General features: G+C 38.5%; 1 pseudogene; it reads left to right on the top strand.

The window, feature by feature from the left end:
- The first annotated feature begins 607 nt into the window (after positions 1 to 607).
- LOC100660196 (prostaglandin-E(2) 9-reductase-like) overlaps positions 608 to 20,348 on the top strand; it is a 68,838-nt pseudogene continuing 49,097 nt past the window's right edge.

Here is a 20,348-nt window from a genome sequence, read left to right as displayed (position 1 = left end):
AATAGCATATTAAAAGGGTCATACGACAGGACCAAGTGGATTTATTCCAGGAATGCAGGGATGATTCAACATTAAAATATCAATCAATGAAACAAACCACGTCAATAGAACAAAGGAAATGAACCACATGATCATTTCTATGGACGCAGAAAAAGCATTTGATAAAATCTAACACCCTTTCTTGGTGAAATTCCTCAAGAAGACAGAAATTCTATGCGGGCAGCTCCTGTCTGTAGGGAAGATGAGAAGGCAGAGGGAGACAGGAAGCTGGCTGAATGGACACAGGGAACATAGGGTGGAGAGAAGGAGTATGCTGTCTCATTAGGGAGGGAGCAACTAGGAGTACATAGCAAGGTGTATATAAATTTTTGTATGAGAGACTGACTTGATTTGTAAACTTCCACTTAAAGCACAATAAAAATAAACAAAAAAATAAAATGTTCTACTTCCACTTTGGTGAGCAGCATCTGGGGCCTCAAAAGCTTCTGAGAGGCCATCTAAGATACATCATCTGGTCCCATCCCATCCAAAGCAAAGGAGAATGAAAAAAAAAAGACACAAGAAAAATATTAGCCTAAAGGACTGATAAAAAGGACTGATAGACTACATGAAACACAGCCTCCATCAGACTGACCGCAGAAGAACTAGATGGTGCTGGGCTACCACCACCGACCGCTCTGACAGGGATCACAGTAGACAGTCCCGGACAGAGCGGGAGAAAAATGTAAAACAAAATTCAAATTCACAAAATGTGATCAGACTTACTCATCTGACAGAGCCTGGAGAAGACCCTGAGACTACGGTCCCCAGACACCCTGCTAACTGAGAATTGAATTCACTCCCGAAGTCCACCTTTCAGCCAAAGATTAGACAGGCCTATAAAACAAACGTAACACACGCGAGGAATGTGCTACTTAGTTAAATCAAGTATATGAGAGGAAATGGGCAACATCTGACCAAAAGCAAAAATGAAACTGCAGGAAGGGACAGGAAAACTGGATGAATGGACACAGGAAACCCCAGGTGGAAAGGGGGAGAGTGCTGACATATTGCAGGGATTGCCAGCAGTGTCACAAAACAATTTCTGTATAAATTTTTGAATGAGAAACTAATTTGCACTGTACATTACATTTGTACCTAGCACACAATAAAACAACATTTAAAAAAAAAAGAAGAAGAAGAAGGTCAGTGGTTACCAGGAGCCGGGAAGGACGGGGCAGGAAGGAATGGAGTAGTTAAAAAAAAAAAAAAAAAGAGAGAGAGAGAGACCTTACCAATAAAAAGTAATGAAGGGTAATGATATGAAAAGTAAAAAAAAAGACTGAAATTCTTCAATATGATTTAGGGCATACATGATAAGTCAACAGGCAACATTATACTTAATGGAGAAAAACGGAGAGCTTTCCCCTTGAAATTGGGAACAAGACAAGGGTGCACGCTCTCACTGCTTCTATTCAATATTGTATTAGAACTCCTAGCCAGGGCAATAAGAAAAGAAAAAGAAATAATAGCTATTCAGATTGGAAAAGAAGAAGCAAAATTATCTTTATTTGCAAATGACTTGATGCTATATACAGAAAATCCCAAAGAGCCTGCAAGAAAATTCTAGAACTAATAGAGGACCTTGGCAAAGTTGCAGGGTACAAGGTCAACAAACAAAAATTAGTTGGGTTTCTATACACTAGCAATGACAAATCTGAAAGGGAAATTAAGGAAATGGTTCCATTCACAATAGCATCTATGAGAATAAAACACTTAGGAATAAATTTAGCCAGAGATATGAAGGACTTATAGAATGAAAATTATAAAACACTGGTGAAAGAGATTAAAGAAGACAAACGGAAAGCTGTTCCATGTTCAGGATTAGAAGACTTACTGTTGTTAAGATGTCAATACCACTCAACGCAATCTGTAGATTCAACACAATCCCAATCAAAATTCCATCAGCCTTATTTACAGAAAAGGAAAAACCAGTCATCCATTTTATATGGAATGGTAAAATACAGCAAATAGCTAAAGCAATGTTGAAAGAGAAATAACAAAGTAGGAGGACTCACTCTTCCTGATTTTAAAACATATACAGCTACAGTAATCAAAACAGCCTGTTACTGGTTAACAATAGGCACAGACCAACGGAATAGAATTGGAAGTCCAGACATAAACCCAAACATCTATGGTCAAATGATTTTTACAAGGGTGCTAAGAGCATTTGATGAGAATTAATGTCACTAAATTTTACGTGTAGAAATTGTTGGATGGGGTATATTTGCTGCATATATAAAATGATAACAATAAAATAAATTACATAAAAATCAAAAAGATACAAAAGGAGAAAAAATCCTAAGAATAATAGATAGATACATAAACCCATTATTTTCTTCCCAAAGAAAAACAAACCAAAAATACAGAATAGACACAGAGACACACACCAGGGTAAGACATGTGAGGAAGACTACATAAGCAAAGGAACACCAAGGATTCTGTGCAGACACAGGAAACTAGCAGAGAGGCCTAGAGAAAGAATTGACACAGCTGAAACCCTGATGTGAACATTTATCCTCCAGAATTGTAAAAATAAAATTTTGTTGTTCCAACCCATAGCGACCCTATGTACAACAGAACAAAACACTGCCCAGTCCTGTGCCATCCTCACAATCATTGTTATGCTTGAGTCCATTGTTGCAGCCACTGTATGAATCCATCTCACTGAAGGTCTTCCTTTTATTCACTGACCTACTTTACTAAGCATGATGTCCTTCTTCTGGGATTGGTCCCTCCTGATAACATGTCCAAAGCATGTGAGATGAAGTCTTGCCATCTTTTCTTCTAATGAGCACTGTGGCTGTTCCTCTTCCAATACAGATTTATTCATTCTTCCAGCAGTCCATATTATATTCAATATTCTTCACCAACACCATAATTCAAAGCCTTCAATTCTTCTTCAGACTGTCTTATTCATTGTCCAGCTTTCACATGCATATCAGGTGATGAAAACACCATGGCTTGGGCCAGGCCTTAAAGTGACATCTTTGCTTTTAACACTGTAAAAAGGACTCTTGCAACAGATTCGCATAATGCAACGTGTCATTTTGATTTCTTCACTGCTGTTCCATGGGCATTAGTTGTGGAACCAAGTAAAATGAAATCCTTGATAACGTCAATGTTTTCTCCTTTTATCAGATGTTGCTTACTAGTCCAGTTGTGAGGATTTTTGTTTTCTTTATGTTGAGATGTAATCCATACTACTGAAGGCTGTGGTCTTAGATCTTCATCAGTGAGTTATTCAAGTCCTCTTCACTTTCAGCAAGAAAGTTTCTGTCACCTGCATGTCGCAGGTTGTTGCTGAGTCCTCCTCTAATCCTGATGTCTCATTCTTCTTCATATACTTCAGCTTCTTGGATTATTTGCTCAGCACACAGATTGAATAAGTATGGTGAAAGGTTGCAGCCCTGACGCACATCCTTCCTTAACTTTCAACCATGTTCTGTTCGAACAACTGCCTCTTGGTCTAAGTACAGGTTTCTCAAGAGCACAATTAAGTGTTCTGAAATCCCCATTCTTCACAGTGTTATCCATAATTTATTATGATCCACACAGTCGAATGCCTTTGCATAGTCAGTCAATCACAGGCAAACCTTTTTCTGGTTTTCTCTTCGTTCAGCCAAGATCCATCTGACATCAGCAATGATATCCCTTGTTCCATGTCCTCTTCTGAACCTAGCTTCAATTCTGACAGTTCCCTGTCGATGTACTGCTACAACCATTTTTGAATCATCCTCAGCCTATTTTTTATATCATTTTTTTAAATAATATTTTATTGTGTTTTTGGTGAAAGTTTACACAGCAATTTAGCTTACTGTCCAACAATTTATACACAAAGTTTTCAGTGCCATTGGTTACATTCTTCGCAATGGGTGAACATTCTAAATATTTCCATTCTGGTTGTTTCCTTTCCTTTAATTTTGTTTCCCTGCCCCATTACATTCTCATCTTTGTTTTAAAGTAGTAGTTGACTTTTTGTCTCATACAGATAATTTTTTTAAAGAAGCACAGTACTCATGGATGGTATTCTTTATTTTGTGAGATAATCTGTTATTTAGCTACAAGGCAACCTCAGGGACTAGTTTCCTTTCAAGGTTTAAAGAGTTTAGGGCAATAGTATCAGGGAGTCCTCCAATTTCGGCTGGTTGTGTAATGGTTTTATTTTTTTAAGAATTAGAGGTTCTGTTCCACATTTTTCTCTCATTCTGTTAGGGTCCATCTATTGTATTGTGGTTCTGATCAGAATGGTTGGCAGGGGTAGCTGAGCACCATTTAGTTCTCCTGATCTCAGTGTGGATAATAGCGTGGTTCATGTAGACTACTAGTCCTGTAGACTAGTTTCTTCATTGAGTCTTTGGTTTCTTTCTTTCTCTTTTGCTCTGGATGAGTAGAGACCAAAAGTTATATGAGACCAAAAGTTATATTTTAGATGGCTGCTTGCAAGAGTTTTTTTCCTTTTTTTTTTGTTGTTGAACTTTAGATGAGGGTTTACAGAACAAACTAGTTTCTCACCAAACAGTTATACACACATTGTTGTAGGATATTGGTTAACAACCCTATGACATGTCAACACTCTCCCATCTCAACACTGGATTCCCTATTACCAGCTTTCCTGTTCCCTCCTACCTTCCAGTCCCTGCCCCAGGGCTGGTGCACCCCTTTACTCTTGTTTCGTTCCATGGGCCAGTTCGATCTTTGGCTGAAAGGTGAACCTCAGGAGTGACCTCATTACTGAGCTGAAAGGGTGTCCAGGGGCCATACTCTCACGGTTTGTCCAGTCTCTGTCAGGCCACCAAGTCTTGTCTTTCTTTTTAGTTAGAATTTTGCTCTACATTTTTCTCCAGCTCAGTCTCTGTCAGGCCACCAGGTCTTGTCTTTCTTTTTAGTTAGAATTTTGTTCTACATTTTTCTCCAGCTCAGTCTCTGTCAGGCCACCAGGTCTTGTCTTTCTTTTTAGTTAGAATTTTGTTCTACATTTCTCTCCAGCTCTGTCCTGTACCCTGTATTGTGATCCCTGTCAGAACAGTCAGTGGTGATAGCCAGGCACCATCTCATTGTACTGGATTCAGTCTGTCGGAGGCTGTGGTAGATGTGGTCCATCAGTCCTTTGGACTAATCTTTCCCTTGTATCTTTAGTTTTCTTCATTCTTCCTTGCTCCCAAGGGGGTGGGACCAGTGGAATATACTAGATGGTCACTCACAGGCTTTTAGGAACCCAGACACAACTCACCAAAGTAGAATGCAGAACATTTTCTTTAGAAACCATGTTATGCCAATTGAGCTAGATATTCCCCAAGACCATCGTCCCCACAGCCCTCAGCCCAGCAGTTTGGTCCCTCAGGGAGTTTGGATGTGTCTATGGAGTTACCATGACCTTGCCTTGTACAGGTTGTGCTGGCTTCCCCAGTATTGGGCACTGTCTTACCCTTCAACAAAGTTACCACTTATCTATTTTCTATTAAGTGTTCTTCCATCTCCACCCCTCCCTCGTAACCATCAAAGGTTGGTTCTTTTTGTATGTAAACCTTTTCATGAGTTTTTATGGTAGTGGTCTCATACAATATTTGTCCTTTTGTGATTGACTTATTTCACTCAGCATAATGCCCTCCAGATTCATCCATGTTATAAGATGGTTCACAGATTCACTGTTGCTCCTTATCATTGCATAATACTCCATTGTGTGTATGTACCACAGTTTGTTTATCCGTTCATCTGTTGATGGGCATCTAGGTTGTTTCCATCTTATGCTACTGGGAACAAAGCTGCAGTGAACATGGGTGTGCGTACATCTATTAGTTTGGAGGCTCTTATTCCTCTAGGATATATTCCTAGAAGTGGGATTGCTGGATCATATGGTATTTCTATTTCTAGCTTTCTAAGGAAGAGCCGTATCTTTTTCAAAATGGTTGTACCATTTTGCATTCCCACCAAGAGTGCATCTGAGTTCTGACCTCCCCACAGTGTTTCCAACATTTGTTATTTCCCTTTTTATTGATTCGTGCCAATAATGCCACGGTGAGATGGTATCTCACTGTGGTTTTGATTTGCATTTCTCTAATGGCTAGAGATCACAAGCATTTCCTCATGAGTCTGTTGGTCACTTGAATGTCTTCTTTGGCGAAGTGTCTGTTCATTTCCTTTGCCCATTTTTCAATTGGATTATTTGTCTTTTTGTTTCAGAGGTGTTGGATTTTCTTATAGATATTAGAGATTAGATCTTTGTCTGATGCGTAGTAGCCAAAAATTTTTTCTGGTCTGTAGGTTCTCTTTTCACTCTTTTGATGAAGTCTTTTGAGCATAAGAGTTTAATTTTTAGAAGACCCTAGTAATCTAGCTTATCCTGTGGAGCTTGTGCATTGTTGGTTGTGGTTTGTATCCTGTTAATGCCATGTATTAGGGCCTCTAATGTTGATCTTATTTTTTTGTCTGTGAACTTCATGGTTTTGGGCTTAATATTTAGGTCTTTGATCCATTTTGTGTTAGTTTTTGTATATGGTGTGAGATATGGGTCCTGTTTCATTTTCTTGCAGATGGACATCTTGTTTTGCCAGCACCATTTGTTAAAAAGACTGCCTTTTCCCCCATTTAATGGACTTTGGGCCCTTGTTGAAGATCAGGTGACCATAGGTGGATGGATTTAAATCTGGGTTCTCAATTCTTTTCCAGTGGTCAGTGTATCTGTCATTGTATCCATGCCCGGCTGTTTTGACTACCATAGCTGTATAGTAGGTTATGAGGTCAAGTAGTGTGAGCCCTCCTACTTTATTCTTCTTCTTCAATAGTGTTTTACTTATCTGGGGCTTCTCCCCTTTCCATACAAAGTTAGTGGTAAGTTCTTCCATCATTTTAAAGAATGTTGTTGGTATTTGGATCTGTATGGCATTGTATTTGTAAATCACTTTGGGTAGAATAGTCGTTTTCACAACATTCAGTCTACTGATCCATGAGCATAGTATGTTTTTCCATTTATGCAGATGTTTTTTGGTTTCTCGCAGTAGCGTGTTGTAGTTTTCTTTGTATAGGACTTTCCATCCCTGGTTAGATTTATTCCCAAGTGTTTTATTTCTCAGGGGCTATTATAAATGGTATTGTTTTCATGATTTCCTTTTCATCCTTCTCTTTATTGGTGTATAGGAATCCAACTGATTTTTTTATGTTTATCTTGTATCCTGCTACTCTGCTGAATCTATTAGTCTAGTAGTTTTCTTGTGGAGTCTTCTGAGTTTTCTAAGTATAGTATCATATTATTTGCAAATAGGGACACTTTAACTTCTTCATTGCCAATTTGGATACCGTTTATTTCTGTTTCTTGCCTTATTGCTTTAGCTAGGACTTCCTACACAATGTTAAATAGGAGTGGTGATAAAAGGCATCCTTGTCTTGTTCCTGTTCTCAAGGGGAATGTTTTCAGCCTCTGTCCATTAAGAATGATGCTGACCATTTGTATTGCACAGATACCCTTTATTATGTTGAGAAATTTCCCTTCTATACCTAATTTATTGAGAATCTTTATCAGGAATTAGTGTTAGACTTTGTCAAATGCCTTTTCTGCATCGATTGAGATGATCATGTGATTCTTTGCTTTCATTTTATTTATATGGTGGATTACCTTGATTGATTTTCTAATGTTGAACCATCCTTGCATAACTGGTATGAATCCTACTTGGTCATGGTATATTATTTTTTTGATACGACGCTGAATTCTATCAGCTAGAATTTTGTTGAGAATTTTTGCATGTATATTCATGACAGATATTGGTCTATAATTTTCTTTTTTTGTGGTATCTTTGCCTGGTTTTGGTATCAGGATTATGCTGGCTTCATAGGATGAATTCAGAAGTATCCCTTCCTTTTCTATGTTCTGAAATAATTTGAGTAGTAAGCTTTTCTCTGAATGTTTGGTAGAATTTACCAGTGAAGCCATATGGACCAGGACTTTTTTTTGGGGGGGGGATTATTTTTTATTACCTTTTCAATCTTTTCTCTTGTTATGGGTCTGTTGAGATTTTCAAGGTCATTTTGTGTTAATTTGGGTAGGTAGTGTGTCTCTAGAAATTTGTCCATTTCCTCTAGGTGTTCAAATTTGTTGCAGTATAGTTTTTCATAATATTCTGTATCTAAGTCATCTAGTGGTGCTATAACAGAAATACCTCAAGTGGATGACTTTAACAAAGTCCAGCAGGCTAGAAGTCCGAATTCAGGGCACCAGCTCCAAGGGAAGGCTTTCTCTCTCTGTCGCCTCTGGACGAATGTCCTTGTCATCAGTCTTCCCTTGGTCTGGGAACATCTCAGCACAGGAACCTTAGGTCTAAAGGAAGCACTCTGCTCCTGGCACTGCTTTCTTGGTGGTATGAAGTTCCCACATCTGTCTGCTTATTTCTCTCTTTTATATCTCAAAAGAGATTGGCCTAAGACACAATCTAATCTTTTAGACCTCATCAGGATAACTGCCACTAATCCACCTTATTACATCATAGTGATAGGATTTACAACACATAGGGCAATCACATCAGAAGGTAAAATGGTAGACAATCATACAAAGGAATTATGACCTTGTCAAGTTTACAGATATTTTGGGGGGACACAATTCAATCCATGACACTCTGTTATGATCCTTTTTATTTCAGTTGGGTCTGTTGTAATGTCCCCCATTTCATTTCTTATTTGGGTTATTTGTGTCCTCTCCTGTTTTTCTTTCGTCAGTTTGGCTAGTGGTTTGTCGATTTTGTTGATCCTTTCAAAGAACCAACTTCTGGTTTTGTTGATTCTATTTTGTTTATTTCTGCCCTGATCTTTATTATTTCCTTTCTTCTGGTGGCTGTCGGTTTCTTTTGCTATTCTCTATTTGTTCAAGTTGTGTAACTAAAGTTTTGATTGTCGCTTTCTTCTTTTTTAATGTGTGCATCTATTGCTGTAAATTGACCCCTGAGGACTGCCTTTGCTGTTTGCCTAAGGTTTTGGTATGATGCGTTTTCATTCTCATGTGATTCTAGAAATTTTTTTATTCCATCTCTGATTTCTTCTATTACCCAGGAGTTTTTAAGCAGGGTGTTATTCAGTTTCCATGTAATTGATTTTTTTTTTTTCCTTACTCTTCCTGTTGTTAATTTCTACTTTAATGGCGTTGTGGTCAGAGAAGACACTTTGTTTTGGATTTTGGATACACTTTGTTTTGGATTTTGTTGAGAGTTTCCCTGTGGCCTAAGATGTGGTCTATTCTGTAGAATATTCCATGTATTTTGGAAAAGAATGTGTATTTCACAGCTGTTGGGTGGAGTGTTCTATATATGCCTGTGAGGTCAAGTTGGCTGACTGTGCCCTTTACAGAAGAGCTAAATGGTCACTGTGTTGAGGTTCATTCTAGATGTTCTGTCCTTTGCCAAGAGTGGTGCGTTGAAGTCTCCCACTATTATTGTGGAACTGTCAATTTCTGTTTTCAGTGCTGTTAGAGTTTGTTTTATGTATTACGGAGCCCTGTCATTGGGAGTGTAGATATTTATTATGGTTAAGTCTTCCTGCTGGATTATCCCTTTAATCATTATGTCATGCCCTTCTTTGTTGTTTATGTTGAATTTCATTTTAAAATCTATTTTATCTGAGATTGGTATTGCCACTCCTGTCTTTTTTTGGTAGTTATTTACTTGATATATTTTTTCCATCCTTTGATTTTTAATAAATTTACATCTTTGTTTCTAAGGTGTGTCTCTTGTAGACAGCATATTGATGGATCCTGTTTTTTATCCATTCTGTCACTCTGTGTCTTTTTATGGGTGCATTTCAGCCACTCACATTCATTGTAATTATTGATAGCTATGAGTTTATTGCTGTCATTTTGTAATGCTTTTTTTGTGGTGCTAACATTTTCTTTGTTCCTCTTAATCTTCTGTGCTCAGTTTCTTTTGTTTGTGGATTTTTTTTCATTTCTTTTTGTTTTTGTAGATTTTGTTTTTATTGAGACTTTATGTTTTTCTTCTACATTTTGATCAGTAGGTTTGTTACCATTCTTTGTGGTTACCTTGAAATTTATCCTTATCTTCCTAGGTTTGAACCAGTCTATTATTACTTGGTTTCACCTTGCCTTCCACTCCATTAGAAAGTTTTATGCCTACACCATTTAGTCCCTTTTTATTGTTCTGATGTTGTCATTTACAGATTAACCTCTCTGGTTCCTTGTAATTCTTTTCTCTTTGGATAGTTCTTGAGAGTTCATTTCCTACCTTGGTATCTGGCTGGTACAATCTTGCATCCTAGATTCAGGCTGTGGTCTGATGTTGTTTGTTCTCAGGCAGAAGAACTCCCTTTAATAATTTTTGTAAATTTGGTTTGGATTTTACATATTCCCTTAATTTCTGTTTATATGGAAATGTCCTAATTTCACCATCATATTTGAATAAAAGTTTTGAAGGGTATATTATTCTTGTTGGCAGTTTTTCCCTTTCCAGGTTTTATATGTGTCATCCCATTGCCTTCTTGCCTGCATGCTTTCTACTGAATAATCAGAGCATAGTCTTATTCTTTCTCCTCTGTATGTGACTTTTTGTTTTTTTTTTAGTTGCTCACAGGATTTTTTCTTTGTTTTTGGTTCTAACGAGTGTGATTATGATATGCCTTGGTATTTTTCTTTTGGGGTCTATCCTATATGGGATTCATTGAGCTTCTTGGACTGTCAGTTTTCATCATTCATGATATTAGGGAAGTTTTCTGTGAGCAACTCTTCAATGATCTTCTCTGTGTTTTCCATTTTGTCTCCATGTTCTGGAATTCCAATCACTAGCAAATTTTTGCTTTTGATTTTCTCCCACGTAATTCTCAGGGTTTCTTTATTTTTCTTCATTTTTTTTTTTTTTTTTTTGATTTTTCCTGAAACAGTTGTAGCCAAGTGTTTGTCTTCAATTCTGCTGATCCTGTCTTCCATCATTTCAAACATGCCCCTCAAACCTTCTGTGACAACTGTCCATTTCTGAAATCTTGTTGTTTATCTTTTTGATTTCTAATTGTTGTTTGTGTATAATTTCTAGTTGTGAATTTATTTTGGCATTTTATCTCTGTATTAGTTTCCTGAATTATTCCATTTTTTGCCTGTATTTTCCATGAATTCGTCTGCCTTTTCCATGAATTTGTCTATTTTTTCCTTATTTTGTCTGCTTTTTGCTTCGACTCTTGGATTGCTCTGAACTTTAGAGATTTGAATTCCCTGTCAGGTAGTTCTGGTGTCTTTTCTTCTACTGGAAAGTCATCTGGTGTTTTATTTTGGACATCTACTGGACCCATCCTGTCCTATTTTTTTTTTATATGTTTTGATATTGTCTGCTTTCTTCAGGACATTTAGTAGTTACTTTTTTTCTTGATTGTAGATTTGTTTCTTTTGTCCTGCTTTTTTGTTTTATTTGGTTATGTATGAGGAGGGCTGTGCATTCTTTGTTGTTTGCTCATCTATAGTCACAATGGTTTTCACCTCCTTGTCCAATGAGTAGGGCCAGTCACTCAGCTGCAATGTAGTAGGGCAGGTCCAGCTGAAGGGGAGGGGCTGGGATGATTTGTTTGTGGCACATACTAGAGCTGAGAGGGTGGACTAGGAATCAGTCCTGAGCAGATTTCAGTAGGCCGTGCCTGTGCTGCTCGGGAGTGTGATTTCAGTACATGGCACAGGTTGGCAAGAAAGAGGGAGGAGGTTGTGACGTGAGAAGCTAATAAGAGTATGGGAAACACAAGAGAGAGGAGAGAGAAACAGGAGCCAAAAACAAATAAACAAACAAGGAAAAAAAGAAAAGAATGCTAAGGGAGTTTGCCATTGGAATGGAGACATGAGAAGCCAAGAAATGGAGAAAAGCAAAAAGAAAAGGGGGGAAAAAATAACTAGATAAAAATTTGGAAAAGAAAAGCCCCCAGGAGCCCCACCGGTGGGAACACGAAGACAGGAGAAGTAGCTCCCAGGTTGTGCAGTATAGCCTGGCTAGATGGTGTATAAATGTTACACAGCACCAGGTATTCAGGAGACAGGAAAAGAAGGTAAATATAGAGAGATGAGAGCTGAGAAATGAAGAAAGACAGAAATAAGAGAGGGAAAAGAAGAAAGAAAAAAAGGAATGCTCCCAGGGATCCCACCTATGCAGCTGTACAAATTGGGGGAATGGCTCCTAATCCATGCAGTGTAGCCCAGCTAGAAGGTGCTCCCAAGCCTTGAAAAGAAAAAGAAAACAAACAAAACAAGCAAATAAATAAATAAAAACTTCAGGGATCCCACCAATGTGGTGTCAAAGGCCAGGGGAGTGTTTCCCTGCAGTTCCACAGCCTTTCAAGAAGAAGAAAGATAGCACACAGAGCCAGGTGTTCAAGAGAAAGGAGGGGAAGGTAGTGGGAGGCATGGAAGAAACTAAAAGAAACAAAGAACCAACACCAGCTGGCGGGGAGGCGGGGCAGCCAGTGTGGGCAGGGCAAATCTAAGCGGCCTGAGGCCAAAGCACTTGCCTCTGAGCCAAGAGACTCCAGCTGGCAGGAAACAGAGGAGGCTGAAGCGGGGAGGGGAAGAAGGGTGTGGGTTAGGAAAGCATATATCTCTTGTTACCAGATGCTCTGTCTCCTGCTGGGAACTTCATGCAGCTGTTTTCCCATACTCCCTGTCCGCTGATCTCCGCTGTGGTTGGGGCAAATCCAAGCAGCATGGGCACTGCACTTCCTAGCCATGGGAGCCACGGCAGCAGCCAGGAGGCTCAGAGCTAAAGCTGCAGAGAGAAGATGTGGGGTGGGAAAGCATTTTTCGCTGGTTACTGGGTGCTTGGTCTCCTGCCAGGAGCTCTGTGAAGCTGCTTTCCCATGTTCACTGTCCGCCCATCTCTGAAAGGAGCCCAGGATGGTGGATCCGTGCCACTTTAGCTGATAGGGGCCTTCCGCACATATCTTTCCTCACTCTCTGTACTCTGTCAGTTTCTCATTCTATTCGGTGTTTGGCTGCATTCTTTATCTCTTCACTTGACACTTCAGGATCCTGGAATGATGTTTGTCTCTGCTTTACTTTGTTTTTTGGGTCTTTGTTGAGGAGGGACGGTGTGGTGCTTCTGTCTATGGTGCCATGTCAGCCAGAAGTTTGGCTAAATTTTAGCTGCGTGTGATATTAATGATACTGTTTGATAATTTCTACATTCTGTTCAATCACTTTTCTTTGGGATGGGCACAAATATGGATCTCTTCCAGTTGATTGGCTAAGTAGCTGTCTTCCAAATTTCTTGGCATAGATGAGTGACCTCCCTGTAGTGCTGCATCAGTTTGTTGAAACATTTTAATTGATATTCAGTCAATTCCCTGAGATTTGTTTTTCACCAATGTATTCAGTGCAGCTTGAACTTCTTCCCTTCAATACCATCGGTTCTTTATGACATGGTACCTTACTTTATACCAAGTTGAATTTGTCAGTGGAACTTTGGATTTTTTCACTGGGAGAGTTTGGTTTATCTAGAGAAAACATTTCGAGCTATCAGGGTAGCACACAATCTTATGGTGAAATTCCTCTTACTGAAAAAAAAATTACCCTCACTGAGCAGAGGCTGGATGAATACCCAACCTATGTTTGTAATGCATTTTAGTCACAGATGAGTCCTTCAGCATTTATCTTTTGAGAATCTGAGAATTTTCCTTAAAGAATAATGTAACTACATTTCCAGTAAAGGTTTTTTTCATTGTCATAACAATGTATGTCATCTGATGTTTTCACTTATTCTGTGCTTTGAATTGGCCTTCAAGCTACCCCTTAAGGTTGAGAATTTATAATTCCTGCTCCAAGACTTCATTCTTCCTGGAATCACGGCAGCGATGGAGGATGGGATTATATATCTGAAATGGGGGACAGGGTAGAAATGAAGAAAGTGGGGAAATATCCAAGACAATTCATGAGAGCTGCTCGTAGGACTAAGGATCACTCTGCTCACAGAGTCACTACAGTTTTTTGCGTTGCAGTCTATGGGAAATTAGAGTCACATAAAAATCAGAGGAGAAGCAGAGACCTCTACTGAAGGCTATTGAGAGACATCCCAGAATTGCTACGTGTGATATGTGGAAGTAGGTAATTCTGGTCCTAAGGCCAAGCCATTCCAACAGAAATTTTGACAATCTGAATATCCAGCTAGGCCAGTTGGGAGGCACCAGGATTTGGATCTTTTCAAACCTTAAATCCAAAGCTGTCAAAATAATTATTAGTTCAAGAGAGAAAAGAGAGGTGGCAGTGTCCAGGATATAGTTCAAGAGAGAAAAGAGAGGTGGCAGTGTCCAGGACATAGTTCAAGCGAGAAAAGAGACGTGGCAGTGTCCAGGAATTTCAACCCAGGTCAATGCCAGGAAACTTCTGAAACTCAAATTTTGTATTAAATCAGCAGTGATAATCAGAAATTTAATTATGGATGGACAAGCAACAAATAAGAAAGAAGAGCAGCAAGTGAGATCTGTGTCATGTGAAGAAAGGCAGTTTGAGAAAAAAGTTAGAGAGGAGCATCTGCAAGGAAATTCCTTGTATTCAGTTGTTCCGGTGTAGGTATTTTCTTTCTTTACAAGTAAACATTATTTTGTAACTAAAAATGTGATACACGGTAATTATAGAGAGGCGGGGCCAAGATGGCAGAATAGACAGACAGTTCTGGCCAGCCCTCTTACAATAAAGACCTGAAAAAACAAGTGAAACAATTATATTTATGACAAGCTAGGAGCCCTGAACATCAAAGGCAAAGTTACACAATGGGCTGAGCAGCAGGGGAAGAAGAGATGGTTCGGAACAGAAGAGGTTACCAGACCTGAAACACCAGGAGCCCTCAGACACCATTCACTGGAGCAGCTGCAGTGGGCTGGTACTAGCTTTCAGCCACAGTTTCCTCAGGGAGAAGCAGCCAGCCGCACGGCCTACTCCCACCTCAAGAATCAGAGAAGAATGGTGCTCTCGGCAAAAGCTACTTGCGTATATTTTACCACGACCCACCCCAAAGCTGGCTTCAGTGGCTGTTGATTTCTCTGGGCCTGAGATAGGCCCTGTTGAGTGCCTAGAGCCATCCTCCAGGTCTTTGAAAAGGCATAAATTCACAGTTTGGGGGAAAAGATAATTTGCAGCTCCACTAACCTGAGGAGCTCAGGACAGAAGCGGCTCCTGTCCAGGCATAAACAGTCCATGGACTTTGAGTACTTTCCCCTCTGCATGTACCTGTGTGGGTCTATTTCAGGAGAATAGGCCCTTGTTGACAGACTACACCTGTCTCAGCTGTGTGGTAGAGAGGTGGGTGTTTGACATTTGACATTGCTTTGCCTATTAAACAGGGTCCTCACCTACCCACATCAGGGGCCTAAGGACTGGTGGCTCCACTCTGGTCACCCAGAAAACTGCTACAGAGGTCCAAGGATAACTGGTACCTCCCAGTTCTTAAAATCAAAAAATTTGGTTGGCAATAGTCCATCTGCAGAACCCACCCATGCTCTAGGGAAGCGGGACACACTTTCCTCAGAGACAGATGGGGGAATATTCTCAGCCCCCGTCTTGTTTATAGCATGATGCCTGCTGCAACCAGTTACCAGTACTTACACCAACCTACCCTGCCCCGCTAAGGCTGTAGGACAGAGCCTGTACCGCACACTTGATGATCAGCTACCTGGACACCTAAGCTGAATTCATACAAGAAAAGTGAATAGACTCCTAGACTGATATACCTGATAACAACTTTACCCATCTAGAGACAGGACATCAGGGCTTCAAAGCTGAAAATAATCAAGATAGTTCACTCAAGCAACGCATTTGGGCATAACAAAACAAAACAAAAAGCTAGGATACAGTTACCAAACATAAAATTAACTAATACAATAACTTATACATGGCTCAGAGACAACAGTTAATATCGAATCACATAAAGGAACAGACCATGATTGCTTCAACAAGCTCTCAAAACAAAGAATCAAGGGATCTTCTAGATGAAAGTGCCTTCCTGGAATTACCAGATGCAGAGTACAAAAGATTACTATAGAAGACCCTTCAAGACATCAGGAAGGAGATCAGGCAATATACATAACAAACCAAAGAACACACAGATAAAGCAGTTGAAGAAATTAAAGAGGTTATTTAGGAACATAATGAAAAACTTAATAAGCTGGAAAAATCCATAGACAGATGGTGGTACAATCAGAAATTCAGAAGATTAACAATAAAATTACAGAAGTAGACAACTCAACAGAAAGACAGAGGAGCAGAACTGAGAATTAAGCAAGTGGAAGGCAGAATTTCTGAAGCTGAAGATAAAGCACTTGGCTCCAACCTATTTAGAGAAAAATCAGATAAAAGAATTTAAAAAAATGAAGAACACTTAAGAATCACGTGGACTCTATCAAGAGAAATAACCTACAAGTGATTGGAGTACCAGAACAAGGAGGGAAAACAGAAAATATGGGGAGAATTGTTGGAGATTTGTGGGCAGAAAACTTCCCTAATATCGTGAAAGCTGAGAAGATATCAATCAAAGATGCTCATCAAACTCCACATGAGATACATTTTAAAATAAATTCAATAAGACATATTATAATCAAACTTGCCAAAACCAAAGATAAAGAGAGAATTTTAAGGGCAGCTAGGGATAAACAAAAAGTCACCTACAAAGGACAGTCAATAAGAATAAGCTCGGACTACACGGCAGAAACCATACAGGCATAAAGGCAATGAGATGACTTATATATACAGCATCAAAGGAAAACAATTGCCAGCCAAGAATCACATATCCAGCAAAACTGTCTCTGAAATAAGAAGGCGAAATTAGGATATTTTCAGATAAACAGAAGTTTAGAGATTTTGTAAAAACCAAACCAAAACCACAAGAAATACTAAAGGGAGTTCTTTGGTTGGAAAAACAATAACGTCAGGTATCAACCCAAGAGTAGAACACTGACTGGACAGAGCAATCAGGTGTCAATACAGACAGGGAAATCACAAAAATAAATCAAGATTAAAAACCCTCAAAACAGGGAAACAGCGATGCTGTTATGCAAAAGAAGACAGCATTAAAACAATAAAGAGGGACTAAGGAATGTAGCCATAGATCTTCCATATGGCGAGGAAGACAAGGAGATATAAAGAAATAAAGGCTGGATTTAAATTTAGAAAAATAGGGGTAAATATTAAGGTAACCACAAAGAAGATGCACTAACCTACGCATTAAAATAATATGCAAGAACAAAATAGGGACTCAGCAGAAACAAAATCAACATCACTGAATAAGAGGAAAAGACAATATATAATCTACTCAGCACAAAAAATTAAGTAGGGAAAAAGAAACTGTCAATATCACACAAAAAAAGACATCAAAATGACAGCACTAAATTCATACCTATCCATAATTACGCTGTATGTAAATGGATTAAATGCACCAATAAAAAGAAAGAGAGTGGCAGAATGGATTGAAAAACACGATCTGTCTATATGCTGCCTACAAGAGACACACCTTAGACTTAGAGAAACAAACTAAAACTAAAAGGATGGAAAAAATATATACCAAGCAAATGACAGTCAAAAAAGAGCAGGCAGGGCTATATTAATTTCTGAGAAAATAGACTTAAAAGTTAAATCCACCACAAAGGAGAAGGAAGGACACTATATAATGATTAAAGGGATAATATGCCAAGAAGATATAACCATATTAAATATGCACCAAATGACAGGGCTGCAAGATACATAAAACAAACTCTAACAGCATTGAAAAGTGAGATAGACAGCTCCACAATTATAGTAGTAGACTCCAACACACCACTTTTGGTGAAGGACAGGACATCCAGAAAGAAGCTCAATAAAGACACGGAAGATCTAAATGCCACAATCAACCAACTTGACCTCATAGACATATACAGAACACTCCACCCAACAGCAACCAAGTATACTTTCTTTTCTAGTGCACATGGAACATTCTCTAGAATAGATCACATATTAGGTCATAAAACAAGCCTTAGCAGAATCCAAAACATTGAAATATTACAAAGCATCTTCTCTGACCATAAGACCATAAAAGTAGAAATCAATAACAGAAAAACCAGGGAAAAGAAATCAAACACTTGAAAACTGAACAATACCCTGCTCAAAAAAGACTGGGTTATAGAAGACATTAAGGATGAAATAAAGAAATTCATAGAATACAATGAGAATGAAAACACTTCCTATCAGAACCTTTGGGACACAGTGAAAGCAGTGCTCAGAAGTCAATTTATATCAATAAATGCACACATCCAAAAAGAAGAAAGGTCGAAAATCAAAGAATTATCCCAACAACTTGAAGAAATAGAAAGAGAGCAAAAAAAAGTAACCCTCAGGCACCGGAAGAGAGTAAATAATAAAATTAGAGGAGAATTAAATGAAATAGAAAACAGAAAAACAGTTGAAAGACTGAACAAGACTGAAGGTGATTCTTTGAAAAAATTAACTAAATTGATAAACCGTTGGCCAAACTGACAAAAGAAAAACAGGAGAGGAAGCAAATAACCCGAATAAGAAATGAGATGGGCAATATTACAACAGGCTCAACAAAAATTAAAAGAATCATATCAGATTATTATGAAAAATTGTACTCTAACAAATTTGAATACCTAGAAGAAATGGATGAATGCCTAGAAACACACTACCTATCTAAACTAACACAAACAGAGGTAGAACCACTAAATAGACACATAACGAAAGAAGAGATTGAAAGTAAATCAACAAACTCCCCCCCTCCCCCCGCAACAAAAAGCCCTGGCCTGGATAGTTTCCCTGGAGAGTTCTACCAAACTTTCAGAGAAGAGTTAACACCGCTACTACTAAAGGTATTTCAGAGCAGAGAAGGGGATGGAATACTCCCAAACTCATTCTATGAAGCCACCATATCCCTGATACCAAAACCAGCTAAAGGCACCACAAAAAAAGGAAAATTACAGACCTATATCCCTCACGAACTTAGATGCAAAAATCCCCAACAAAATTCTAGCCAATAGAATTCAACAACATATCAAAAAAAATAATTCAACATGACCAGGTGGGATTCATACCAGGTATGCAGGGATGGTTCAACATTAGAAAAACAATTAATGTAATCCATCGTATAAATAAAACAAAAGAATCACATGATTTTATCAATTGATACAGAAAAGGCATTTGACAAAGTTCAACATCCATTCATGATAAAAACAGCAAAATAGGAATAGAAGGAAAATTCCTCAACATAATAAAAAAAAAACTTTTTTTTTTTTAAAGGGCATATATTTTTTTTTTTTTATATTAAAGCCAATAGCCAATATCATCTGAAATGGAGAGTCTGAAAGTGTTCCCCCTGAACACAGGAACCAGACAAGGATGCCCTTTATCACCTCTCTTATTCAACATTGTACTGGATGTCCTAGCCAGAGGAATTAGGCTCGAAAAGAAATAAAGGGCATCCAGACTGGCAAGGAAGAAGTAAAAGTATCTTTATTTGCAAATGACATGATCTTATACACAGAAAACACTAACGAATCCTCAAAAAAAACTACTGAAGCTAATATAAGAGTTCAGCAGATTATCAGGATACAAGTCAGTTGGATTCCTCTACACCAACAAAAATAACATTGAAGAGGAAATCACCAAATCAATACCATTTACAGTAGCCCCCAAGAAGATAAAATACTTAGGAATAAATCTTACCAGAGATATAAAAGACTCACACAAAGAAAACTACATGACACTACTGCAAGACACCAAAAGAGACCTACATAAGCGGAAAAACATTCCTTGCTCATGGATTAGAAGACTTCAGATTGTAAAAATGTCTATTCTACCAAAACAATCTGTAGATACAAGGCAATTTCGGTCCAAATTCCAACGGCATTTTTAATGAGATGGAGAAACAAATCACCAACTTCATATGGAAGGGAAAGAGGCCCCGGATGAGTAAAGCATTACTGAAAAAAGAAGAACAAAGTGGGAGGCCTCACTCTACCTGATCTTAAAACCTATTATACCACAGTAGTCAAAACAGCCTGGTACTGGTACAACAACTGATACATAGACCAATGGAACAGAATTGAGAATACAGACATAAATCCATCCACATATGAGCAGCTGATATTTGACAAAGACCTAAAGTCAGTTAAATGGGAAATGACAGTCTCTTTAACAAATGGTGCTTGCATAACTGGATATCCATATGCAAAACAGTGAAACAAGACCCATACCTCATACCATGCACAAAAACGAACTCAAAATGGATCAAAGACCTAAGTATAAAATCTAAAATGATAAAGATCATGGAAGAAAAAATAGAGACAACACTAGGAGCCCTAACACATGGCATAAA

This window comes from Loxodonta africana, chromosome 4 (assembly GCF_030014295.1).
Source record: "Loxodonta africana isolate mLoxAfr1 chromosome 4, mLoxAfr1.hap2, whole genome shotgun sequence".
Classification (NCBI taxonomy): Eukaryota; Metazoa; Chordata; class Mammalia; order Proboscidea; family Elephantidae; genus Loxodonta; species Loxodonta africana.
Note: the sequence above shows the minus strand (reverse complement) of the source record. Positions and strands in the feature narration are given on the sequence as shown.